At 40.2% G+C, this 25,924-nt stretch overlaps 16 non-coding genes across 16 annotated transcripts; 4 read left to right on the top strand and 12 right to left on the bottom strand.

Annotated features, from left to right (window-relative positions):
• The first annotated feature begins 568 nt into the window (after positions 1-568).
• Positions 569-687, top strand: LOC130658423 (5S ribosomal RNA). Its single transcript, XR_008985637.1, has one exon. It is a non-coding gene; the product is annotated as a 5S ribosomal RNA (ribosomal RNA).
• Positions 688-1,015: 328 nt separating this feature from the next.
• On the bottom strand, positions 1,016-1,180 carry LOC130660373 (U1 spliceosomal RNA). The gene has a single exon (XR_008987573.1). It is a non-coding gene; the product is annotated as a U1 spliceosomal RNA (small nuclear RNA).
• Positions 1,181-1,365: 185 nt separating this feature from the next.
• Positions 1,366-1,557, bottom strand: LOC130661474 (U2 spliceosomal RNA). The gene has a single exon (XR_008988665.1). It is a non-coding gene; the product is annotated as a U2 spliceosomal RNA (small nuclear RNA).
• A 322-nt stretch (positions 1,558-1,879) lies between these two features.
• Positions 1,880-1,952, bottom strand: Trnar-acg (transfer RNA arginine (anticodon ACG)). Its single transcript has one exon. It is a non-coding gene; the product is annotated as a tRNA-Arg (tRNA).
• Positions 1,953-6,420: 4,468 nt separating this feature from the next.
• On the top strand, positions 6,421-6,539 carry LOC130658422 (5S ribosomal RNA). The gene has a single exon (XR_008985636.1). It is a non-coding gene; the product is annotated as a 5S ribosomal RNA (ribosomal RNA).
• Positions 6,540-6,867: 328 nt separating this feature from the next.
• LOC130660371 (U1 spliceosomal RNA) lies at positions 6,868-7,032 on the bottom strand. Its single transcript, XR_008987571.1, has one exon. It is a non-coding gene; the product is annotated as a U1 spliceosomal RNA (small nuclear RNA).
• Positions 7,033-7,217: 185 nt separating this feature from the next.
• On the bottom strand, positions 7,218-7,409 carry LOC130661420 (U2 spliceosomal RNA). Its single transcript, XR_008988612.1, has one exon. It is a non-coding gene; the product is annotated as a U2 spliceosomal RNA (small nuclear RNA).
• Positions 7,410-7,731: 322 nt separating this feature from the next.
• On the bottom strand, positions 7,732-7,804 carry Trnar-acg (transfer RNA arginine (anticodon ACG)). The gene has a single exon. It is a non-coding gene; the product is annotated as a tRNA-Arg (tRNA).
• A 4,468-nt stretch (positions 7,805-12,272) lies between these two features.
• Positions 12,273-12,391, top strand: LOC130658421 (5S ribosomal RNA). Its single transcript, XR_008985635.1, has one exon. It is a non-coding gene; the product is annotated as a 5S ribosomal RNA (ribosomal RNA).
• Positions 12,392-12,719: 328 nt separating this feature from the next.
• Positions 12,720-12,884, bottom strand: LOC130660478 (U1 spliceosomal RNA). Its single transcript, XR_008987676.1, has one exon. It is a non-coding gene; the product is annotated as a U1 spliceosomal RNA (small nuclear RNA).
• A 185-nt stretch (positions 12,885-13,069) lies between these two features.
• Positions 13,070-13,261, bottom strand: LOC130661419 (U2 spliceosomal RNA). Its single transcript, XR_008988611.1, has one exon. It is a non-coding gene; the product is annotated as a U2 spliceosomal RNA (small nuclear RNA).
• Positions 13,262-13,583: 322 nt separating this feature from the next.
• On the bottom strand, positions 13,584-13,656 carry Trnar-acg (transfer RNA arginine (anticodon ACG)). Its single transcript has one exon. It is a non-coding gene; the product is annotated as a tRNA-Arg (tRNA).
• Positions 13,657-21,124: 7,468 nt separating this feature from the next.
• Positions 21,125-21,243, top strand: LOC130658419 (5S ribosomal RNA). The gene has a single exon (XR_008985634.1). It is a non-coding gene; the product is annotated as a 5S ribosomal RNA (ribosomal RNA).
• A 328-nt stretch (positions 21,244-21,571) lies between these two features.
• LOC130660370 (U1 spliceosomal RNA) lies at positions 21,572-21,736 on the bottom strand. Its single transcript, XR_008987570.1, has one exon. It is a non-coding gene; the product is annotated as a U1 spliceosomal RNA (small nuclear RNA).
• Positions 21,737-21,921: 185 nt separating this feature from the next.
• Positions 21,922-22,113, bottom strand: LOC130661416 (U2 spliceosomal RNA). Its single transcript, XR_008988609.1, has one exon. It is a non-coding gene; the product is annotated as a U2 spliceosomal RNA (small nuclear RNA).
• A 322-nt stretch (positions 22,114-22,435) lies between these two features.
• On the bottom strand, positions 22,436-22,508 carry Trnar-acg (transfer RNA arginine (anticodon ACG)). Its single transcript has one exon. It is a non-coding gene; the product is annotated as a tRNA-Arg (tRNA).
• Positions 22,509-25,924: the final 3,416 nt, after the last annotated feature.

The raw sequence follows: 25,924 nt of genomic DNA, 5'->3' as shown, positions 1-25,924 counted from the left end.
GTGGAAAAGGTGGAAAAGCTAAGGCTAAAGCCAAGACAAGATCCTCAAGAGCTGGACTTCAATTTCCAGTCGGTAGAGTGCATAGATTCCTTCGTAGAGGGCACTATGCTAACCGAATTGGATCTGGAGCACCAGTTTACTTAGCAGCCGTCTTGGAATATTTATCTGCTGAGATATTGGAGTTGGCTGGTAACGCAGCAAGAGACAACAAAAAAGCTAGGATTATTCCAAGACATTTACAATTGGCTGTTCGTAATGATGAAGAATTAAACAAACTTTTGAGCGGTGTAACCATTGCAGCTGGTGGTGTTTTGCCAAACATTCAAGCTGTCTTACTCCCAAAGAAGAACGACAAAGGACAGAAGAAGTAAACCGCTACACTCAGAAAACAACGGCTATTTTTATAGCCACACATCTTTAAAAAAACATTGTTTTTTTCACAAAACTATAACCTTAAAGTCTAATAGATAATCCATGCATACGCCTTGTCCTAAGTAACTCAAAGAAATTAAATAAAAAAATTTGATCACAACGTCAAAATAAATTGCACGTATTTGCACCTACTAATGTCTACGGCCATACCACGATGAACACACCCGTTCTCGTCTGATCACGGAAGTTAAGCATCGTCGGGCCGGGATAGTACTTGGATGGGGGACCGCCTGGGAACTCCCGGTGTCGTAGGCTTTTCATTTTCATTTGCTGTGATATATTTCTTGTTATAACAATTAAGGAACGTGGCGGTTGTTGAAAGTGTTTCCTATGACATTTTCCTACGACATTTTCAGGTGATAGTACGAGAAAAAAGAGCTTTCAAATGCATACAAACTCGATCTATTGCCGATCATCCAATAACCCTGACGGAATGGCAAATAAAATAAAATTCCGCCGCCTTCCGAGGACTTATATCGCAATCACGTTTCGTAACAGCCAAGCGAGGTTTTACCTTAGCGTTTAAGTCACCACCGACATTTGGCCGCGCAACTTTTCTAAGCTCATTCATTTTGACTTAAGGAGGGGGCGAGCGCGGACGCAGGCCCCCACTACCAGAAATTGTACGGTCGAGTTACTGACGTTTGCAGTAATCGCAGAGGTCAGCCCAAGCGTAGTGCAATGCAAGAGCCTCACTCTGGAAGAAAACCCTCATTGATCAGTCTTTACTTCCCCGTCAGGTAAGTATGAGTTGGAACTGCACCGTAGCATGAGGGTACCCTTCAAAGTTTGTTAATGCTTGTGGCTTGAGTGTGTTATAAACTGCCGTGTCGCGGGGCATAGGCTGTATTCTCCCCCAGTGTACGCGTTTTGTTCCCGCCGTAGACTATGCAGAGTGCCGTCGGAAAGAGGACTGCTATTATTCTTTTATTGCTTATGTGGGCCGCCATCGGTAATAGTGCAACACCAAGGCAACCCGTGGTCACAGCGTGAATGAATCCACCTCCATGACCCAAGGCCAAAAATCAGATTAATATACTGACCATTCAGAGAATGGCCTACCAGATATTAAACTGATAAGAACAGATACTACACTTGATCTTAGCCATTAGGCCGAGAAGCGATAAAGAACAAGCGTTGCCATGATAGGCATCGTCCACACACCGTAACTGCTTGTGGAGCATGTCACGTTACTGTAAAGCTTACAACTGTCACCGCGTACGGATGGACGGCGACATAGTAAAAATCACGGCTGTTGATTTAGCCGTAGGATGGAGAGCGACTGTAGCGAGTGGATGGTAACTTACATGAATGCTAACAAAGGCGACGATACTAAGTGCGTGATATTACTTTCCAATATGTCTGCGTACATTCCGTTTATCAACGCATTACGCCAGAACGTGCGCGCGCGTTACACAGTAGACCATGCAGCCGAAATGCGACAGTGCGACCCTGCCAGGAGTCGAACCTGGAATCCCCTGATTCGTAGTCAGATGCCTTATCCATTGGGCCACAGGGCCATGCTTATGACTTCGCCCCATCGTCATTTTGGCTTGCGCATTCGTTTTACTTACGACAGAATTCTTCGTGTTTGTAGCCATGAAAGAAAGGGACTTCTGTGAGTGAATTTTTTTACTGTGGTCTAATAAAAAAGTCGAAACGCAGTGCCCAATATATGAATTGCTCCTAATAGCCGGAAACAGGCCGTGTCGATGATGTAGGCCGACATACGCAACGCAAACCAAAGAACGCTTTATGAAAATCCTAACACGAGCGCGGAAGAAGCCCAAATTAACAGACTAGATGTAATGCTGAAGACCTCAAACTCCAGCAGCTTCTCTTGCAGACTATTGCGTCGTACTACAAATAAAAATTAACATGCTTTCGCATAGTCGCGGCACCCAAAACGGACATTATACGATGTACAGAAACACACATTTCTGTTTTCGCGCCAAATCAATTCCCGGGAGTGGTACTTTTACGTCCGCATACTTCGCACCGTCTTAAATTATATCTCATTTACACGGTAATGTTTAGTATACTTCTACTGTGATAACAAGCATCGTTTATCGTTGGATTGTTGTAAGAAAACATTAAAAATGAGTGAAGCAGCTTCTCCAAAGAAAATCGCACCCAAGAAGAAACCTGCTGCAAAGAAGACAGCTGATCACCCTAAATATGTGGACATGATCAAGGCTGCTATCGCTACCCTAAAGGAACGCGGTGGTTCATCTCGCCAAGCTATTACAAAATATATTCATGCAAATTACAAAGTTGCTGAAAACTCAGATCATCATCTGAAAATGGCTCTTAAACGAGGAGTAACATCAGGCGATTTGATTCAAACTAAAGGCACTGGTGCTTCTGGATCATTCAAGCTAGGTCAGGTAAAAAAAGAAAAACCTAAGAAAGAGGCCGCAGCAAAAAAGCCAACGGCAAAGAAGCCTACTGCAAAGAAAAGTACACCAAAAAAGAAGCCAGCAAAGAAGAGCACGCCAAATAAAGCAGCAAAGAAGCCTGCCACAAAGAAAGCCTCGGCTAAGAAACCAGCAGCTAAGAAACCCACAAAGAAGCCTGTTGCTAAAAAACCTGCAGCAAAGAAGGTCAAAAAGACTCCCAAAAAGGCAGCAAAGAAGACCGCAAAAAAATAATTTGTGTGTATCTGGCTATTACATTAACAAACGGCTATTTTTATAGCCACACATTTACAAAAAAACATTATCTTGGTACAAAGTTAAACTTGTTTAAGTCACTTAAACAGTTAAAAAAGAGTAAATTTAAGATTAGATTCCCTAAGTTTAAGTATTTTCGTTTTTAAATTTCTTATTTTCTTGCTTTTACTTTTCTTGCCCTTCATATTTTTAACATTGTCAAACTTTATGTAGCATAAAATTTTTATGTAGCATAAAATTTAAACAGAAAGCAGGACAAAGTTTGATATAAAAAGCTAGCCGTAATATTTTTTATGGATGTGTGGCTATAAAAATAGCCGTTTTTTGTTTGGTAAGATGCTTAGGCACGTTCCCCACGAATTCTTCTTGCCAACTGGATGTCTTTAGGCATGATTGTAACTCGTTTTGCGTGAATGGCACACAAGTTAGTATCCTCGAACAAGCCAACAAGGTACGCTTCAGAAGCCTCTTGCAGAGCCATAACGGCTGTGCTCTGGAATCGCAGATCTGTTTTGAAGTCCTGAGCAATTTCTCGCACAAGACGCTGGAAAGGCAACTTGCGGATCAAGAGCTCGGTTGACTTCTGGTATCTTCTGATTTCTCTGAGAGCAACTGTACCAGGTCTGTAACGATGTGGTTTTTTCACTCCTCCAGTAGCTGGTGCGCTTTTCCTCGCAGCTTTAGTGGCGAGTTGTTTTCGTGGAGCCTTTCCTCCAGTAGATTTACGTGCAGTTTGCTTTGTACGAGCCATATTTTAAGAAGTCGATGTAGTACGGATACACAAGACGGTCTAAAATGCACTATCGCGCCAAAGTTTTATTTCTCATATTGATTGACAGCTAAGGTTCAAAACAAACCATTTGATTGGTGCTAAGAAAGTAATTTCTGATTGGCTGCATAATGACATTACGCTCATTACTTTAACATTTTTATAAAATCTGTGTTTTTTGGCTACGGGAAAACGGCTGTATCTTCTGATACACAAAAGCTTTTGACTTTTTTTTTTTTTAGTAAGTAGCAGAAGGTTTGGCGAATTCCAACGATGCCAAATTTATTGCCTTACTGAAACATTAAGACCACGAATTTTTAAAAAAACTACAGTTTTACTTAAAAAAATGTACAAAATGTTCGGAACATTTTGTAATGACGCAACTCTATTGGTTAATTAGGGTGTTTCCACGAGCAGTAGGTAATTTTATGGCCTCTTTTTAAAGCTGTCTGAATTCTGTTAACTCAAACGTTGTTTTTGTACTTGTTCTGTACGCAACTATATCAATATGTCTGGACGCGGAAAAGGAGGTAAAGGATTGGGAAAAGGAGGTGCTAAACGTCACCGAAAAATTCTTCGTGATAACATTCAGGGAATCACAAAACCTGCTATTCGGCGTCTTGCTCGACGAGGTGGTGTCAAACGTATCTCTGGCCTTATCTATGAGGAAACCAGAGGTGTACTGAAGGTTTTCTTAGAGAATGTTATTCGTGATGCTGTAACCTACACAGAGCACGCTAAACGCAAGACCGTTACCGCTATGGATGTTGTTTATGCCTTAAAACCTCAAGGAAGAACTCTTTACGGATTCGGAGGTTAAGCGTTTTCATTGCTCAACAAAAACGGCTATTTTTATAGCCACAAATCTTTTAAAACATTACTTTGTGCACGCTTCCAAATTACACAATGTGTAAAGTCTTGTCACAGTTACATTTATTGCTATACGATACTATGTCATATATGACACAAAAAAAATTTAGAAATACTTTGTAGGGTTAATTTGCCTGGGAGTGTTTCCGTGAAAAGCTGGGTTAAGTTAAATGTAAGCAATAACATGGATCAATGTACTTGTCTTTTCTGCAAGTACAGCTAATAATACGTATGAAAAGTGAAGCTAATCCACACACACATGGGGAAGTATTTTAAATGTAGGCTAGTGTTCTTAAGCACATTATTTAGAAGTTTTATTAACTTCGGTTAACTTGTAGTGACGCCAAGTAAATGTTTTTTTAAAGATGTGTGGTCTTAAAAAAGACCGTTTGTGTTTGGTAGACGTTGGTTTACTTGCTGCTTGTGTATTTTGTGACGGCTTTTGTTCCTTCACTGACTGCGTGTTTTGCAAGTTCTCCAGGCAAGAGAAGACGTACTGCGGTTTGAATTTCACGAGAAGAGATGGTCGACTTTTTGTTTTGAAGAGCCAAACGCGAAGCTTCGGAAGCAATGCGCTCAAAGATGTCGTTGACAAATGAGTTCATGATGCTCATAGCTTTGCTTGAAACTCCGACATCTGGGTGAACTTGTTTCAAAACATTGTAGATGTAAATAGCATAACTTTCCTTTCTCTTTCTCTTGCGTTTCTTTTCACCAGTTCCACCAATCTTTCCTCCTTTTTTGCCGGCTCTTTTTTCACCTTTCTTGGCTACTTTAGGTGCCTGTTTTCCTCCTTTAGCTGCTGCGTCAGACATGGTTAAAAATTTTTGCTACTTAACTTGTAAATAAGCATTAAACTGCAAGTCAAAACTTTTTGTTTATAAGTAAAAAAATCGGATCGAATTCGATCCGAAAACGCCGATACGCAATTTAATTGGTTAAAAAAAAAATCTTTTGTTTAATACTTAATTATGATTGGTTAAAAAAACATGATTTCGATCCTATTTTTATGATGAAAAAACGAGTAAAGTTTATTTCGTTAACACTTACGTTAAATATTCGTACGTTTTTGTATTAACTTACAAATCAAATCGCAGTTATGTCTGGACGTGGAAAAGGTGGAAAAGCTAAGGCTAAAGCCAAGACAAGATCCTCAAGAGCTGGACTTCAATTTCCAGTCGGTAGAGTGCATAGATTCCTTCGTAGAGGGCACTATGCTAACCGAATTGGATCTGGAGCACCAGTTTACTTAGCAGCCGTCTTGGAATATTTATCTGCTGAGATATTGGAGTTGGCTGGTAACGCAGCAAGAGACAACAAAAAAGCTAGGATTATTCCAAGACATTTACAATTGGCTGTTCGTAATGATGAAGAATTAAACAAACTTTTGAGCGGTGTAACCATTGCAGCTGGTGGTGTTTTGCCAAACATTCAAGCTGTCTTACTCCCAAAGAAGAACGACAAAGGACAGAAGAAGTAAACCGCTACACTCAGAAAACAACGGCTATTTTTATAGCCACACATCTTTAAAAAAACATTGTTTTTTTCACAAAACTATAACCTTAAAGTCTAATAGATAATCCATGCATACGCCTTGTCCTAAGTAACTCAAAGAAATTAAATAAAAAAATTTGATCACAACGTCAAAATAAATTGCACGTATTTGCACCTACTAATGTCTACGGCCATACCACGATGAACACACCCGTTCTCGTCTGATCACGGAAGTTAAGCATCGTCGGGCCGGGATAGTACTTGGATGGGGGACCGCCTGGGAACTCCCGGTGTCGTAGGCTTTTCATTTTCATTTGCTGTGATATATTTCTTGTTATAACAATTAAGGAACGTGGCGGTTGTTGAAAGTGTTTCCTATGACATTTTCCTACGACATTTTCAGGTGATAGTACGAGAAAAAAGAGCTTTCAAATGCATACAAACTCGATCTATTGCCGATCATCCAATAACCCTGACGGAATGGCAAATAAAATAAAATTCCGCCGCCTTCCGAGGACTTATATCGCAATCACGTTTCGTAACAGCCAAGCGAGGTTTTACCTTAGCGTTTAAGTCACCACCGACATTTGGCCGCGCAACTTTTCTAAGCTCATTCATTTTGACTTAAGGAGGGGGCGAGCGCGGACGCAGGCCCCCACTACCAGAAATTGTACGGTCGAGTTACTGACGTTTGCAGTAATCGCAGAGGTCAGCCCAAGCGTAGTGCAATGCAAGAGCCTCACTCTGGAAGAAAACCCTCATTGATCAGTCTTTACTTCCCCGTCAGGTAAGTATGAGTTGGAACTGCACCGTAGCATGAGGGTACCCTTCAAAGTTTGTTAATGCTTGTGGCTTGAGTGTGTTATAAACTGCCGTGTCGCGGGGCATAGGCTGTATTCTCCCCCAGTGTACGCGTTTTGTTCCCGCCGTAGACTATGCAGAGTGCCGTCGGAAAGAGGACTGCTATTATTCTTTTATTGCTTATGTGGGCCGCCATCGGTAATAGTGCAACACCAAGGCAACCCGTGGTCACGGCGTGAATGAATCCACCTCCATGACCCAAGGCCAAAAATCAGATTAATATACTGACCATTCAGAGAATGGCCTACCAGATATTAAACTGATAAGAACAGATACTACACTTGATCTTAGCCATTAGGCCGAGAAGCGATAAAGAACAAGCGTTGCCATGATAGGCATCGTCCACACACCGTAACTGCTTGTGGAGCATGTCACGTTACTGTAAAGCTTACAACTGTCACCGCGTACGGATGGACGGCGACATAGTAAAAATCACGGCTGTTGATTTAGCCGTAGGATGGAGAGCGACTGTAGCGAGTGGATGGTAACTTACATGAATGCTAACAAAGGCGACGATACTAAGTGCGTGATATTACTTTCCAATATGTCTGCGTACATTCCGTTTATCAACGCATTACGCCAGAACGTGCGCGCGCGTTACACAGTAGACCATGCAGCCGAAATGCGACAGTGCGACCCTGCCAGGAGTCGAACCTGGAATCCCCTGATTCGTAGTCAGATGCCTTATCCATTGGGCCACAGGGCCATGCTTATGACTTCGCCCCATCGTCATTTTGGCTTGCGCATTCGTTTTACTTACGACAGAATTCTTCGTGTTTGTAGCCATGAAAGAAAGGGACTTCTGTGAGTGAATTTTTTTACTGTGGTCTAATAAAAAAGTCGAAACGCAGTGCCCAATATATGAATTGCTCCTAATAGCCGGAAACAGGCCGTGTCGATGATGTAGGCCGACATACGCAACGCAAACCAAAGAACGCTTTATGAAAATCCTAACACGAGCGCGGAAGAAGCCCAAATTAACAGACTAGATGTAATGCTGAAGACCTCAAACTCCAGCAGCTTCTCTTGCAGACTATTGCGTCGTACTACAAATAAAAATTAACATGCTTTCGCATAGTCGCGGCACCCAAAACGGACATTATACGATGTACAGAAACACACATTTCTGTTTTCGCGCCAAATCAATTCCCGGGAGTGGTACTTTTACGTCCGCATACTTCGCACCGTCTTAAATTATATCTCATTTACACGGTAATGTTTAGTATACTTCTACTGTGATAACAAGCATCGTTTATCGTTGGATTGTTGTAAGAAAACATTAAAAATGAGTGAAGCAGCTTCTCCAAAGAAAATCGCACCCAAGAAGAAACCTGCTGCAAAGAAGACAGCTGATCACCCTAAATATGTGGACATGATCAAGGCTGCTATCGCTACCCTAAAGGAACGCGGTGGTTCATCTCGCCAAGCTATTACAAAATATATTCATGCAAATTACAAAGTTGCTGAAAACTCAGATCATCATCTGAAAATGGCTCTTAAACGAGGAGTAACATCAGGCGATTTGATTCAAACTAAAGGCACTGGTGCTTCTGGATCATTCAAGCTAGGTCAGGTAAAAAAAGAAAAACCTAAGAAAAAGGCCGCAGCAAAAAAGCCAACGGCAAAGAAGCCTACTGCAAAGAAAAGTACACCAAAAAAGAAGCCAGCAAAGAAGAGCACGCCAAAGAAAGCAGCAAAGAAGCCTGCCACAAAGAAAGCCTCGGCTAAGAAACCAGCAGCTAAGAAACCCACAAAGAAGCCTGTTGCTAAAAAACCTGCAGCAAAGAAGGTCAAAAAGACTCCCAAAAAGGCAGCAAAGAAGACCGCAAAAAAATAATTTGTGTGTATCTGGCTATTACATTAACAAACGGCTATTTTTATAGCCACACATTTACAAAAAAACATTATCTTGGTACAAAGTTAAACTTGTTTAAGTCACTTAAACAGTTAAAAAAGAGTAAATTTAAGATTAGATTCCCTAAGTTTAAGTATTTTCGTTTTTAAATTTCTTATTTTCTTGCTTTTACTTTTCTTGCCCTTCATATTTTTAACATTGTCAAACTTTATGTAGCATAAAATTTTTATGTAGCATAAAATTTAAACAGAAAGCAGGACAAAGTTTGATATGAAAAGCTAGCCGAAATATTTTTTATGGATGTGTGGCTATAAAAATAGCCGTTTTTTGTTTGGTAAGATGCTTAGGCACGTTCCCCACGAATTCTTCTTGCCAACTGGATGTCTTTAGGCATGATTGTAACTCGTTTTGCGTGAATGGCACACAAGTTAGTATCCTCGAACAAGCCAACAAGGTACGCTTCAGAAGCCTCTTGCAGAGCCATAACGGCTGTGCTCTGGAATCGCAGATCTGTTTTGAAGTCCTGAGCAATTTCTCGCACAAGACGCTGGAAAGGCAACTTGCGGATCAAGAGCTCGGTTGACTTCTGGTATCTTCTGATTTCTCTGAGAGCAACTGTACCAGGTCTGTAACGATGTGGTTTTTTCACTCCTCCAGTAGCTGGTGCGCTTTTCCTCGCAGCTTTAGTGGCGAGTTGTTTTCGTGGAGCCTTTCCTCCAGTAGATTTACGTGCAGTTTGCTTTGTACGAGCCATATTTTAAGAAGTCGATGTAGTACGGATACACAAGACGGTCTAAAATGCACTATCGCGCCAAAGTTTTATTTCTCATATTGATTGACAGCTAAGGTTCAAAACAAACCATTTGATTGGTGCTAAGAAAGTAATTTCTGATTGGCTGCATAATGACATTACGCTCATTACTTTAACATTTTTATAAAATCTGTGTTTTTTGGCTACGGGAAAACGGCTGTATCTTCTGATACACAAAAGCTTTTGACTTTTTTTTTTTTTAGTAAGTAGCAGAAGGTTTGGTGAATTCCAACGATGCCAAATTTATTGCCTTACTGAAACATTAAGACCACGAATTTTTAAAAAAACTACAGTTTTACTTAAAAAAATGTACAAAATGTTCGGAACATTTTGTAATGACGCAACTCTATTGGTTAATTAGGGTGTTTCCACGAGCAGTAGGTAATTTTATGGCCTCTTTTTAAAGCTGTCTGAATTCTGTTAACTCAAACGTTGTTTTTGTACTCGTTCTGTACGCAACTATATCAATATGTCTGGACGCGGAAAAGGAGGTAAAGGATTGGGAAAAGGAGGTGCTAAACGTCACCGAAAAATTCTTCGTGATAACATTCAGGGAATCACAAAACCTGCTATTCGGCGTCTTGCTCGACGAGGTGGTGTCAAACGTATCTCTGGCCTTATCTATGAGGAAACCAGAGGTGTACTGAAGGTTTTCTTAGAGAATGTTATTCGTGATGCTGTAACCTACACAGAGCACGCTAAACGCAAGACCGTTACCGCTATGGATGTTGTTTATGCCTTAAAACGTCAAGGAAGAACTCTTTACGGATTCGGAGGTTAAGCGTTGTCATTGCTCAACAAAAACGGCTATTTTTATAGCCACAAATCTTTTAAAACATTACTTTGTGCACGCTTCCAAATTACACAATGTGTAAAGTCTTGTCACAGTTACATTTATTGCTATACGATACTATGTCATATATGACACAAAAAAAATTTAGAAATACTTTGTAGGGTTAATTTGCCTGGGAGTGTTTCCGTGAAAAGCTGGGTTAAGTTAAATGTAAGCAATAACATGGATCAATGTACTTGTCTTTTCTGCAAGTACAGCTAATAATACGTATGAAAAGTGAAGCTAATCCACACACACATGGGGAAGTATTTTAAATGTAGGCTAGTGTTCTTAAGCACATTATTTAGAAGTTTTATTAACTTCGGTTAACTTGTAGTGACGCCAAGTAAATGTTTTTTTAAAGATGTGTGGTCTTAAAAAAGACCGTTTGTGTTTGGTAGACGTTGGTTTACTTGCTGCTTGTGTATTTTGTGACGGCTTTTGTTCCTTCACTGACTGCGTGTTTTGCAAGTTCTCCAGGCAAGAGAAGACGTACTGCGGTTTGAATTTCACGAGAAGAGATGGTCGACTTTTTGTTTTGAAGAGCCAAACGCGAAGCTTCGGAAGCAATGCGCTCAAAGATGTCGTTGACAAATGAGTTCATGATGCTCATAGCTTTGCTTGAAACTCCGACATCTGGGTGAACTTGTTTCAAAACATTGTAGATGTAAATAGCATAACTTTCCTTTCTCTTTCTCTTGCGTTTCTTTTCACCAGTTCCACCAATCTTTCCTCCTTTTTTGCCGGCTCTTTTTTCACCTTTCTTGGCTACTTTAGGTGCCTGTTTTCCTCCTTTAGCTGCTGCGTCAGACATGGTTAAAAATTTTTGCTACTTAACTTGTAAATAAGCATTAAACTGCAAGTCAAAACTTTTTGTTTATAAGTAAAAAAATCGGATCGAATTCGATCCGAAAACGCCGATACGCAATTTAATTGGTTAAAAAAAAAATCTTTTGTTTAATACTTAATTATGATTGGTTAAAAAAACATGATTTCGATCCTATTTTTATGATGAAAAAACGAGTAAAGTTTATTTCGTTAACACTTACGTTAAATATTCGTACGTTTTTGTATTAACTTACAAATCAAATCGCAGTTATGTCTGGACGTGGAAAAGGTGGAAAAGCTAAGGCTAAAGCCAAGACAAGATCCTCAAGAGCTGGACTTCAATTTCCAGTCGGTAGAGTGCATAGATTCCTTCGTAGAGGGCACTATGCTAACCGAATTGGATCTGGAGCACCAGTTTACTTAGCAGCCGTCTTGGAATATTTATCTGCTGAGATATTGGAGTTGGCTGGTAACGCAGCAAGAGACAACAAAAAAGCTAGGATTATTCCAAGACATTTACAATTGGCTGTTCGTAATGATGAAGAATTAAACAAACTTTTGAGCGGTGTAACCATTGCAGCTGGTGGTGTTTTGCCAAACATTCAAGCTGTCTTACTCCCAAAGAAGAACGACAAAGGACAGAAGAAGTAAACCGCTACACTCAGAAAACAACGGCTATTTTTATAGCCACACATCTTTAAAAAAACATTGTTTTTTTCACAAAACTATAACCTTAAAGTCTAATAGATAATCCATGCATACGCCTTGTCCTAAGTAACTCAAAGAAATTAAATAAAAAAATTTGATCACAACGTCAAAATAAATTGCACGTATTTGCACCTACTAATGTCTACGGCCATACCACGATGAACACACCCGTTCTCGTCTGATCACGGAAGTTAAGCATCGTCGGGCCGGGATAGTACTTGGATGGGGGACCGCCTGGGAACTCCCGGTGTCGTAGGCTTTTCATTTTCATTTGCTGTGATATATTTCTTGTTATAACAATTAAGGAACGTGGCGGTTGTTGAAAGTGTTTCCTATGACATTTTCCTACGACATTTTCAGGTGATAGTACGAGAAAAAAGAGCTTTCAAATGCATACAAACTCGATCTATTGCCGATCATCCAATAACCCTGACGGAATGGCAAATAAAATAAAATTCCGCCGCCTTCCGAGGACTTATATCGCAATCACGTTTCGTAACAGCCAAGCGAGGTTTTACCTTAGCGTTTAAGTCACCACCGACATTTGGCCGCGCAACTTTTCTAAGCTCATTCATTTTGACTTAAGGAGGGGGCGAGCGCGGACGTAGGCCCCCACTACCAGAAATTGTACGGTCGAGTTACTGACGTTTGCCGTAATCGCAGAGGTCAGCCCAAGCGTAGTGCAATGCAAGAGCCTCACTCTGGAAGAAAACCCTCATTGATCAGTCTTTACTTCCCCGTCAGGTAAGTATGAGTTGGAACTGCACCGTAGCATGAGGGTACCCTTCAAAGTTTGTTAATGCTTGTGGCTTGAGTGTGTTATAAACTGCCGTGTCGCGGGGCATAGGCTGTATTCTCCCCCAGTGTACGCGTTTTGTTCCCGCCGTAGACTATGCAGAGTGCCGTCGGAAAGAGGACTGCTATTATTCTTTTATTGCTTATGTGGGCCGCCATCGGTAATAGTGCAACACCAAGGCAACCCGTGGTCACGGCGTGAATGAATCCACCTCCATGACCCAAGGCCAAAAATCAGATTAATATACTGACCATTCAGAGAATGGCCTACCAGATATTAAACTGATAAGAACAGATACTACACTTGATCTTAGCCATTAGGCCGAGAAGCGATAAAGAACAAGCGTTGCCATGATAGGCATCGTCCACACACCGTAACTGCTTGTGGAGCATGTCACGTTACTGTAAAGCTTACAACTGTCACCGCGTACGGATGGACGGCGACATAGTAAAAATCACGGCTGTTGATTTAGCCGTAGGATGGAGAGCGACTGTAGCGAGTGGATGGTAACTTACATGAATGCTAACAAAGGCGACGATACTAAGTGCGTGATATTACTTTCCAATATGTCTGCGTACATTCCGTTTATCAACGCATTACGCCAGAACGTGCGCGCGCGTTACACAGTAGACCATGCAGCCGAAATGCGACAGTGCGACCCTGCCAGGAGTCGAACCTGGAATCCCCTGATTCGTAGTCAGATGCCTTATCCATTGGGCCACAGGGCCATGCTTATGACTTCGCCCCATCGTCATTTTGGCTTGCGCATTCGTTTTACTTACGACAGAATTCTTCGTGTTTGTAGCCATGAAAGAAAGGGACTTCTGTGAGTGAATTTTTTTACTGTGGTCTAATAAAAAAGTCGAAACGCAGTGCCCAATATATGAATTGCTCCTAATAGCCGGAAACAGGCCGTGTCGATGATGTAGGCCGACATACGCAACGCAAACCAAAGAACGCTTTATGAAAATCCTAACACGAGCGCGGAAGAAGCCCAAATTAACAGACTAGATGTAATGCTGAAGACCTCAAACTCCAGCAGCTTCTCTTGCAGACTATTGCGTCGTACTACAAATAAAAATTAACATGCTTTCGCATAGTCGCGGCACCCAAAACGGACATTATACGATGTACAGAAACACACATTTCTGTTTTCGCGCCAAATCAATTCCCGGGAGTGGTACTTTTACGTCCGCATACTTCGCACCGTCTTAAATTATATCTCATTTACACGGTAATGTTTAGTATACTTCTACTGTGATAACAAGCATCGTTTATCGTTGGATTGTTGTAAGAAAACATTAAAAATGAGTGAAGCAGCTTCTCCAAAGAAAATCGCACCCAAGAAGAAACCTGCTGCAAAGAAGACAGCTGATCACCCTAAATATGTGGACATGATCAAGGCTGCTATCGCTACCCTAAAGGAACGCGGTGGTTCATCTCGCCAAGCTATTACAAAATATATTCATGCAAATTACAAAGTTGCTGAAAACTCAGATCATCATCTGAAAATGGCTCTTAAACGAGGAGTAACATCAGGCGATTTGATTCAAACTAAAGGCACTGGTGCTTCTGGATCATTCAAGCTAGGTCAGGTAAAAAAAGAAAAACCTAAGAAAAAGGCCGCAGCAAAAAAGCCAACGGCAAAGAAGCCTACTGCAAAGAAAAGTACACCAAAAAAGAAGCCAGCAAAGAAGAGCACGCCAAAGAAAGCAGCAAAGAAGCCTGCCACAAAGAAAGCCTCGGCTAAGAAACCAGCAGCTAAGAAACCCACAAAGAAGCCTGTTGCTAAAAAACCTGCAGCAAAGAAGGTCAAAAAGACTCCCAAAAAGGCAGCAAAGAAGACCGCAAAAAAATAATTTGTGTGTATCTGGCTATTACATTAACAAACGGCTATTTTAATAGCCACACATTTACAAAAAAACACTATCTTGGTACAAAGTTAAACTTGTTTAAGTCACTTAAACAGTTAAAAAAGAGTAAATTTAAGATTAGATTCCCTAAGTTTAAGTATTTTCGTTTTTAAATTTCTTATTTTCTTGCTTTTACTTTTCTTGCCCTTCATATTTTTAACATTGTCAAACTTTATGTAGCATAAAATTTTTATGTAGCATAAAATTTAAACAGAAAGCAGGACAAAGTTTGATATAAAAAGCTAGCCGTAATATTTTTTATGGATGTGTGGCTATAAAAATAGCCGTTTTTTGTTTGGTAAGATGCTTAGGCACGTTCCCCACGAATTCTTCTTGCCAACTGGATGTCTTTAGGCATGATTGTAACTCGTTTTGCGTGAATGGCACACAAGTTAGTATCCTCGAACAAGCCAACAAGGTACGCTTCAGAAGCCTCTTGCAGAGCCATAACGGCTGTGCTCTGGAATCGCAGATCTGTTTTGAAGTCCTGAGCAATTTCTCGCACAAGACGCTGGAAAGGCAACTTGCGGATCAAGAGCTCGGTTGACTTCTGGTATCTTCTGATTTCTCTGAGAGCAACTGTACCAGGTCTGTAACGATGTGGTTTTTTCACTCCTCCAGTAGCTGGTGCGCTTTTCCTCGCAGCTTTAGTGGCGAGTTGTTTTCGTGGAGCCTTTCCTCCAGTAGATTTACGTGCAGTTTGCTTTGTACGAGCCATATTTTAAGAAGTCGATGTAGTACGGATACACAAGACGGTCTAAAATGCACTATCGCGCCAAAGTTTTATTTCTCATATTGATTGACAGCTAAGGTTCAAAACAAACCATTTGATTGGTGCTAAGAAAGTAATTTCTGATTGGCTGCATAATGACATTACGCTCATTACTTTAACATTTTTATAAAATCTGTGTTTTTTGGCTACGGGAAAACGGCTGTATCTTCTGATACACAAAAGCTTTTGACTTTTTTTTTTTTTAGTAAGTAGCAGAAGGTTTGGCGAATTCCAACGATGCCAAATTTATTGCCTTACTGAAACATTAAGACCACGAATTTTTAAAAAAACTACAGTTTTACTTAAAAAAATGTACAAAATGTTCGGAACATTTTGTAATGACGCAACTCTATTGGTTAATTAGGGTGTTTCCACGAGCAGTAGGTAATTTTATGGCCTCTTTTTAAAGCTGTCTGAATTCTGTTAACTCAAACGTTGTTTTTGTACTCGTTCTGTACGCAACTATATCAATATGTCTGGACGCGGAAAAGGAGGTAAAGGATTGGGAAAAGGAGGTGCTAAACGTCACCGAAAAATTCTTCGTGATAACATTCAGGGAATCACAAAACCTGCTATTCGGCGTCTTGCTCGACGAGGTGGTGTCAAACGTATCTCTGGCCTTATCTATGAGGAAACCAGAGGTGTACTGAAGGTTTTCTTAGAGAATGTTATTCGTGATGCTGTAACCTACACAGAGCACGCTAAACGCAAGACCGTTACCGCTATGGATGTTGTTTATGCCTTAAAACGTCAAGGAAGAACTCTTTACGGATTCGGAGGTTAAGCGTTGTCATTGCTCAACAAAAACGGCTATTTTTATAGCCACAAATCTTTTAAAACATTACTTTGTGCACGCTTCCAAATTACACAATGTGTAAAGTCTTGTCACAGTTACATTTATTGCTATACGATACTATGTCATATATGACACAAAAAAAATTTAGAAATACTTTGTAGGGTTAATTTGCCTGGGAGTGTTTCCGTGAAAAGCTGGGTTAAGTTAAATGTAAGCAATAACATGGATCAATGTACTTGTCTTTTCTGCAAGTACAGCTAATAATACGTATGAAAAGTGAAGCTAATCCACACACACATGGGGAAGTATTTTAAATGTAGGCTAGTGTTCTTAAGCACATTATTTAGAAGTTTTATTAACTTCGGTTAACTTGTAGTGACGCCAAGTAAATGTTTTTTTAAAGATGTGTGGTCTTAAAAAAGACCGTTTGTGTTTGGTAGACGTTGGTTTACTTGCTGCTTGTGTATTTTGTGACGGCTTTTGTTCCTTCACTGACTGCGTGTTTTGCAAGTTCTCCAGGCAAGAGAAGACGTACTGCGGTTTGAATTTCACGAGAAGAGATGGTCGACTTTTTGTTTTGAAGAGCCAAACGCGAAGCTTCGGAAGCAATGCGCTCAAAGATGTCGTTGACAAATGAGTTCATGATGCTCATAGCTTTGCTTGAAACTCCGACATCTGGGTGAACTTGTTTCAAAACATTGTAGATGTAAATAGCATAACTTTCCTTTCTCTTTCTCTTGCGTTTCTTTTCACCAGTTCCACCAATCTTTCCTCCTTTTTTGCCGGCTCTTTTTTCACCTTTCTTGGCTACTTTAGGTGCCTGTTTTCCTCCTTTAGCTGCTGCGTCAGACATGGTTAAAAATTTTTGCTACTTAACTTGTAAATAAGCATTAAACTGCAAGTCAAAACTTTTTGTTTATAAGTAAAAAAATCGGATCGAATTCGATCCGAAAACGCCGATACGCAATTTAATTGGTTAAAAAAAAAATCTTTTGTTTAATACTTAATTATGATTGGTTAAAAAAACATGATTTCGATCCTATTTTTATGATGAAAAAACGAGTAAAGTTTATTTCGTTAACACTTGGACTTCAATTTCCAGTCGGTAGAGTGCATAGATTCCTTCGTAGAGGGCACTATGCTAACCGAATTGGATCTGGAGCACCAGTTTACTTAGCAGCCGTCTTGGAATATTTATCTGCTGAGATATTGGAGTTGGCTGGTAACGCAGCAAGAGACAACAAAAAAGCTAGGATTAGCCTCGGCTAAGAAACCAGCAGCTAAGAAACCCACAAAGAAGCCTGTTGCTAAAAAACCTGCAGCAAAGAAGGTCAAAAAGACTCCCAAAAAGGCAGCAAAGAAGACCGCAAAAAAATAATTTGTGTGTATCTGGCTATTACATTAACAAACGGCTATTTTTATAGCCACACATTTACAAAAAAACATTATCTTGGTACAAAGTTAAACTTGTTTAAGTCACTTAAACAGTTAAAAAAGAGTAAATTTAAGATTAGATTCCCTAAGTTTAAGTATTTTCGTTTTTAAATTTCTTATTTTCTTGCTTTTACTTTTCTTGCCCTTCATATTTTTAACATTGTCAAACTTTATGTAGCATAAAATTTTTATGTAGCATAAAATTTAAACAGAAAGCAGGACAAAGTTTGATATGAAAAGCTAGCCGTAATATTTTTTATGGATGTGTGGCTATAAAAATAGCCGTTTTTTGTTTGGTAAGATGCTTAGGCACGTTCCCCACGAATTCTTCTTGCCAACTGGATGTCTTTAGGCATGATTGTAACTCGTTTTGCGTGAATGGCACACAAGTTAGTATCCTCGAACAAGCCAACAAGGTACGCTTCAGAAGCCTCTTGCAGAGCCATAACGGCTGTGCTCTGGAATCGCAGATCTGTTTTGAAGTCCTGAGCAATTTCTCGCACAAGACGCTGGAAAGGCAACTTGCGGATCAAGAGCTCGGTTGACTTCTGGTATCTTCTGATTTCTCTGAGAGCAACTGTACCAGGTCTGTAACGATGTGGTTTTTTCACTCCTCCAGTAGCTGGTGCGCTTTTCCTCGCAGCTTTAGTGGCGAGTTGTTTTCGTGGAGCCTTTCCTCCAGTAGATTTACGTGCAGTTTGCTTTGTACGAGCCATATTTTAAGAAGTCGATGTAGTACGGATACACAAGACGGTCTAAAATGCACTATCGCGCCAAAGTTTTATTTCTCATATTGATTGACAGCTAAGGTTCAAAACAAACCATTTGATTGGTGCTAAGAAAGTAATTTCTGATTGGCTGCATAATGACATTACGCTCATTACTTTAACATTTTTATAAAATCTGTGTTTTTTGGCTACGGGAAAACGGCTGTATCTTCTGATACACAAAAGCTTTTGACTTTTTTTTTTTTTAGTAAGTAGCAGAAGGTTTGGCGAATTCCAACGATGCCAAATTTATTGCCTTACTGAAACATTAAGACCACGAATTTTTAAAAAAACTACAGTTTTACTTAAAAAAATGTACAAAATGTTCGGAACATTTTGTAATGACGCAACTCTATTGGTTAATTAGGGTGTTTCCACGAGCAGTAGGTAATTTTATGGCCTCTTTTTAAAGCTGTCTGAATTCTGTTAACTCAAACGTTGTTTTTGTACTCGTTCTGTACGCAACTATATCAATATGTCTGGACGCGGAAAAGGAGGTAAAGGATTGGGAAAAGGAGGTGCTAAACGTCACCGAAAAATTCTTCGTGATAACATTCAGGGAATCACAAAACCTGCTATTCGGCGTCTTGCTCGACGAGGTGGTGTCAAACGTATCTCTGGCCTTATCTATGAGGAAACCAGAGGTGTACTGAAGGTTTTCTTAGAGAATGTTATTCGTGATGCTGTAACCTACACAGAGCACGCTAAACGCAAGACCGTTACCGCTATGGATGTTGTTTATGCCTTAAAACGTCAAGGAAGAACTCTTTACGGATTCGGAGGTTAAGCGTTGTCATTGCTCAACAAAAACGGCTATTTTTATAGCCACAAATCTTTTAAAACATTACTTTGTGCACGCTTCCAAATTACACAATGTGTAAAGTCTTGTCACAGTTACATTTATTGCTATACGATACTATGTCATATATGACACAAAAAAAATTTAGAAATACTTTGTAGGGTTAATTTGCCTGGGAGTGTTTCCGTGAAAAGCTGGGTTAAGTTAAATGTAAGCAATAACATGGATCAATGTACTTGTCTTTTCTGCAAGTACAGCTAATAATACGTATGAAAAGTGAAGCTAATCCACACACACATGGGGAAGTATTTTAAATGTAGGCTAGTGTTCTTAAGCACATTATTTAGAAGTTTTATTAACTTCGGTTAACTTGTAGTGACGCCAAGTAAATGTTTTTTTAAAGATGTGTGGTCTTAAAAAAGACCGTTTGTGTTTGGTAGACGTTGGTTTACTTGCTGCTTGTGTATTTTGTGACGGCTTTTGTTCCTTCACTGACTGCGTGTTTTGCAAGTTCTCCAGGCAAGAGAAGACGTACTGCGGTTTGAATTTCACGAGAAGAGATGGTCGACTTTTTGTTTTGAAGAGCCAAACACGAAGCTTCGGAAGCAATGCGCTCAAAGATGTCGTTGACAAATGAGTTCATGATGCTCATAGCTTTGCTTGAAACTCCGACATCTGGGTGAACTTGTTTCAAAACATTGTAGATGTAAATAGCATAACTTTCCTTTCTCTTTCTCTTGCGTTTCTTTTCACCAGTTCCACCAATCTTTCCTCCTTTTTTGCCGGCTCTTTTTTCACCTTTCTTGGCTACTTTAGGTGCCTGTTTTCCTCCTTTAGCTGCTGCGTCAGACATGGTTAAAAATTTTTGCTACTTAACTTGTAAATAAGCATTAAACTGCAAGTCAAAACTTTTTGTTTATAAGTAAAAAAATCGGATCGAATTCGATCCGAAAACGCCGATACGCAATTTAATTGGTTAAAAAAAAAATCTTTTGTTTAATACTTAATTATGATTGGTTAAAAAAACATGATTTCGATCCTATTTTTATGATGAAAAAACGAGTAAAGTTTATTTCGTTAACACTTACGTTAAATATTCGTACGTTTTTGTATTAACTTACAAATCAAATCGCAGTTATGTCTGGACGTGGAAAAGGTGGAAAAGCTAAGGCTAAAGCCAAGACAAGATCCTCAAGAGCTGGACTTCAATTTCCAGTCGGTAGAGTGCATAGATTCCTTCGTAGAGGGCACTATGCTAACCGAATTGGATCTGGAGCACCAGTTTACTTAGCAGCCGTCTTGGAATATTTATCTGCTGAGATATTGGAGTTGGCTGGTAACGCAGCAAGAGACAACAAAAAAGCTAGGATTATTCCAAGACATTTACAATTGGCTGTTCGTAATGATGAAGAATTAAACAAACTTTTGAGCGGTGTAACCATTGCAGCTGGTGGTGTTTTGCCAAACATTCAAGCTGTCTTACTCCCAAAGAAGAACGACAAAGGACAGAAGAAGTAAACCGCTACACTCAGAAAACAACGGCTATTTTTATAGCCACACATCTTTAAAAAAACATTGTTTTTTTCACAAAACTATAACCTTAAAGTCTAATAGATAATCCATGCATACGCCTTGTCCTAAGTAACTCAAAGAAATTAAATAAAAAAAATTGATCACAACGTCAAAATAAATTGCACGTATTTGCACCTACTAATGTCTACGGCCATACCACGATGAACACACCCGTTCTCGTCTGATCACGGAAGTTAAGCATCGTCGGGCCGGGATAGTACTTGGATGGGGGACCGCCTGGGAACTCCCGGTGTCGTAGGCTTTTCATTTTCATTTGCTGTGATATATTTCTTGTTATAACAATTAAGGAACGTGGCGGTTGTTGAAAGTGTTTCCTATGACATTTTCCTACGACATTTTCAGGTGATAGTACGAGAAAAAAGAGCTTTCAAATGCATACAAACTCGATCTATTGCCGATCATCCAATAACCCTGACGGAATGGCAAATAAAATAAAATTCCGCCGCCTTCCGAGGACTTATATCGCAATCACGTTTCGTAACAGCCAAGCGAGGTTTTACCTTAGCGTTTAAGTCACCACCGACATTTGGCCGCGCAACTTTTCTAAGCTCATTCATTTTGACTTAAGGAGGGGGCGAGCGCGGACGCAGGCCCCCACTACCAGAAATTGTACGGTCGAGTTACTGACGTTTGCAGTAATCGCAGAGGTCAGCCCAAGCGTAGTGCAATGCAAGAGCCTCACTCTGGAAGAAAACCCTCATTGATCAGTCTTTACTTCCCCGTCAGGTAAGTATGAGTTGGAACTGCACCGTAGCATGAGGGTACCCTTCAAAGTTTGTTAATGCTTGTGGCTTGAGTGTGTTATAAACTGCCGTGTCGCGGGGCATAGGCTGTATTCTCCCCCAGTGTACGCGTTTTGTTCCCGCCGTAGACTATGCAGAGTGCCGTCGGAAAGAGGACTGCTATTATTCTTTTATTGCTTATGTGGGCCGCCATCGGTAATAGTGCAACACCAAGGCAACCCGTGGTCACGGCGTGAATGAATCCACCTCCATGACCCAAGGCCAAAAATCAGATTAATATACTGACCATTCAGAGAATGGCCTACCAGATATTAAACTGATAAGAACAGATACTACACTTGATCTTAGCCATTAGGCCGAGAAGCGATAAAGAACAAGCGTTGCCATGATAGGCATCGTCCACACACCGTAACTGCTTGTGGAGCATGTCACGTTACTGTAAAGCTTACAACTGTCACCGCGTACGGATGGACGGCGACATAGTAAAAATCACGGCTGTTGATTTAGCCGTAGGATGGAGAGCGACTGTAGCGAGTGGATGGTAACTTACATGAATGCTAACAAAGGCGACGATACTAAGTGCGTGATATTACTTTCCAATATGTCTGCGTACATTCCGTTTATCAACGCATTACGCCAGAACGTGCGCGCGCGTTACACAGTAGACCATGCAGCCGAAATGCGACAGTGCGACCCTGCCAGGAGTCGAACCTGGAATCCCCTGATTCGTAGTCAGATGCCTTATCCATTGGGCCACAGGGCCATGCTTATGACTTCGCCCCATCGTCATTTTGGCTTGCGCATTCGTTTTACTTACGACAGAATTCTTCGTGTTTGTAGCCATGAAAGAAAGGGACTTCTGTGAGTGAATTTTTTTACTGTGGTCTAATAAAAAAGTCGAAACGCAGTGCCCAATATATGAATTGCTCCTAATAGCCGGAAACAGGCCGTGTCGATGATGTAGGCCGACATACGCAACGCAAACCAAAGAACGCTTTATGAAAATCCTAACACGAGCGCGGAAGAAGCCCAAATTAACAGACTAGATGTAATGCTGAAGACCTCAAACTCCAGCAGCTTCTCTTGCAGACTATTGCGTCGTACTACAAATAAAAATTAACATGCTTTCGCATAGTCGCGGCACCCAAAACGGACATTATACGATGTACAGAAACACACATTTCTGTTTTCGCGCCAAATCAATTCCCGGGAGTGGTACTTTTACGTCCGCATACTTCGCACCGTCTTAAATTATATCTCATTTACACGGTAATGTTTAGTATACTTCTACTGTGATAACAAGCATCGTTTATCGTTGGATTGTTGTAAGAAAACATTAAAAATGAGTGAAGCAGCTTCTCCAAAGAAAATCGCACCCAAGAAGAAACCTGCTGCAAAGAAGACAGCTGATCACCCTAAATATGTGGACATGATCAAGGCTGCTATCGCTACCCTAAAGGAACGCGGTGGTTCATCTCGCCAAGCTATTACAAAATATATTCATGCAAATTACAAAGTTGCTGAAAACTCAGATCATCATCTGAAAATGGCTCTTAAACGAGGAGTAACATCAGGCGATTTGATTCAAACTAAAGGCACTGGTGCTTCTGGATCATTCAAGCTAGGTCAGGTAAAAAAAGAAAAACCTAAGAAAAAGGCCGCAGCAAAAAAGCCAACGGCAAAGAAGCCTACTGCAAAGAAAAGTACACCAAAAAAGAAGCCAGCAAAGAAGAGCACGCCAAAGAAAGCAGCAAAGAAGCCTGCCACAAAGAAAGCCTCGGCTAAGAAACCAGCAGCTAAGAAACCCACAAAGAAGCCTGTTGCTAAAAAACCTGCAGCAAAGAAGGTCAAAAAGACTCCCAAAAAGGCAGCAAAGAAGACCGCAAAAAAATAATTTGTGTGTATCTGGCTATTACATTAACAAACGGCTATTTTTATAGCCACACATTTACAAAAAAACATTATCTTGGTACAAAGTTAAACTTGTTTAAGTCACTTAAACAGTTAAAAAAGAGTAAATTTAAGATTAGATTCCCTAAGTTTAAGTATTTTCGTTTTTAAATTTCTTATTTTCTTGCTTTTACTTTTCTTGCCCTTCATATTTTTAACATTGTCAAACTTTATGTAGCATAAAATTTTTATGTAGCATAAAATTTAAACAGAAAGCAGGACAAAGTTTGATATAAAAAGCTAGCCGTAATATTTTTTATGGATGTGTGGCTATAAAAATAGCCGTTTTTTGTTTGGTAAGATGCTTAGGCACGTTCCCCACGAATTCTTCTTGCCAACTGGATGTCTTTAGGCATGATTGTAACTCGTTTTGCGTGAATGGCACACAAGTTAGTATCCTCGAACAAGCCAACAAGGTACGCTTCAGAAGCCTCTTGCAGAGCCATAACGGCTGTGCTCTGGAATCGCAGATCTGTTTTGAAGTCCTGAGCAATTTCTCGCACAAGACGCTGGAAAGGCAACTTGCGGATCAAGAGCTCGGTTGACTTCTGGTATCTTCTGATTTCTCTGAGAGCAACTGTACCAGGTCTGTAACGATGTGGTTTTTTCACTCCTCCAGTAGCTGGTGCGCTTTTCCTCGCAGCTTTAGTGGCGAGTTGTTTTCGTGGAGCCTTTCCTCCAGTAGATTTACGTGCAGTTTGCTTTGTACGAGCCATATTTTAAGAAGTCGATGTAGTACGGATACACAAGACGGTCTAAAATGCACTATCGCGCCAAAGTTTTATTTCTCATATTGATTGACAGCTAAGGTTCAAAACAAACCATTTGATTGGTGCTAAGAAAGTAATTTCTGATTGGCTGCATAATGACATTACGCTCATTACTTTAACATTTTTATAAAATCTGTGTTTTTTGGCTACGGGAAAACGGCTGTATCTTCTGATACACAAAAGCTTTTGACTTTTTTTTTTTTTAGTAAGTAGCAGAAGGTTTGGCGAATTCCAACGATGCCAAATTTATTGCCTTACTGAAACATTAAGACCACGAATTTTTAAAAAAACTACAGTTTTACTTAAAAAAATGTACAAAATGTTCGGAACATTTTGTAATGACGCAACTCTATTGGTTAATTAGGGTGTTTCCACGAGCAGTAGGTAATTTTATGGCCTCTTTTTAAAGCTGTCTGAATTCTGTTAACTCAAACGTTGTTTTTGTACTCGTTCTGTACGCAACTATATCAATATGTCTGGACGCGGAAAAGGAGGTAAAGGATTGGGAAAAGGAGGTGCTAAACGTCACCGAAAAATTCTTCGTGATAACATTCAGGGAATCACAAAACCTGCTATTCGGCGTCTTGCTCGACGAGGTGGTGTCAAACGTATCTCTGGCCTTATCTATGAGGAAACCAGAGGTGTACTGAAGGTTTTCTTAGAGAATGTTATTCGTGATGCTGTAACCTACACAGAGCACGCTAAACGCAAGACCGTTACCGCTATGGATGTTGTTTATGCCTTAAAACCTCAAGGAAGAACTCTTTACGGATTCGGAGGTTAAGCGTTGTCATTGCTCAACAAAAACGGCTATTTTTATAGCCACAAATCTTTTAAAACATTACTTTGTGCACGCTTCCAAATTACACAATGTGTAAAGTCTTGTCACAGTTACATTTATTGCTATACGATACTATGTCATATATGACACAAAAAAAATTTAGAAATACTTTGTAGGGTTAATTTGCCTGGGAGTGTTTCCGTGAAAAGCTGGGTTAAGTTAAATGTAAGCAATAACATGGATCAATGTACTTGTCTTTTCTGCAAGTACAGCTAATAATACGTATGAAAAGTGAAGCTAATCCACACACACATGGGGAAGTATTTTAAATGTAGGCTAGTGTTCTTAAGCACATTATTTAGAAGTTTTATTAACTTCGGTTAACTTGTAGTGACGCCAAGTAAATGTTTTTTTAAAGATGTGTGGTCTTAAAAAAGACCGTTTGTGTTTGGTAGACGTTGGTTTACTTGCTGCTTGTGTATTTTGTGACGGCTTTTGTTCCTTCACTGACTGCGTGTTTTGCAAGTTCTCCAGGCAAGAGAAGACGTACTGCGGTTTGAATTTCACGAGAAGAGATGGTCCACTTTTTGTTTTGAAGAGCCAAACGCGAAGCTTCGGAAGCAATGCGCTCAAAGATGTCGTTGACAAATGAGTTCATGATGCTCATAGCTTTGCTTG

Source organism: Hydractinia symbiolongicarpus, chromosome 9 (assembly GCF_029227915.1).
Source record: "Hydractinia symbiolongicarpus strain clone_291-10 chromosome 9, HSymV2.1, whole genome shotgun sequence".
NCBI lineage: Eukaryota > Metazoa > Cnidaria > Hydrozoa > Anthoathecata > Hydractiniidae > Hydractinia > Hydractinia symbiolongicarpus.
The sequence above is the reverse complement of the archived record's forward strand: the minus strand, read 5'-3'. Positions and strand labels throughout refer to the sequence as shown.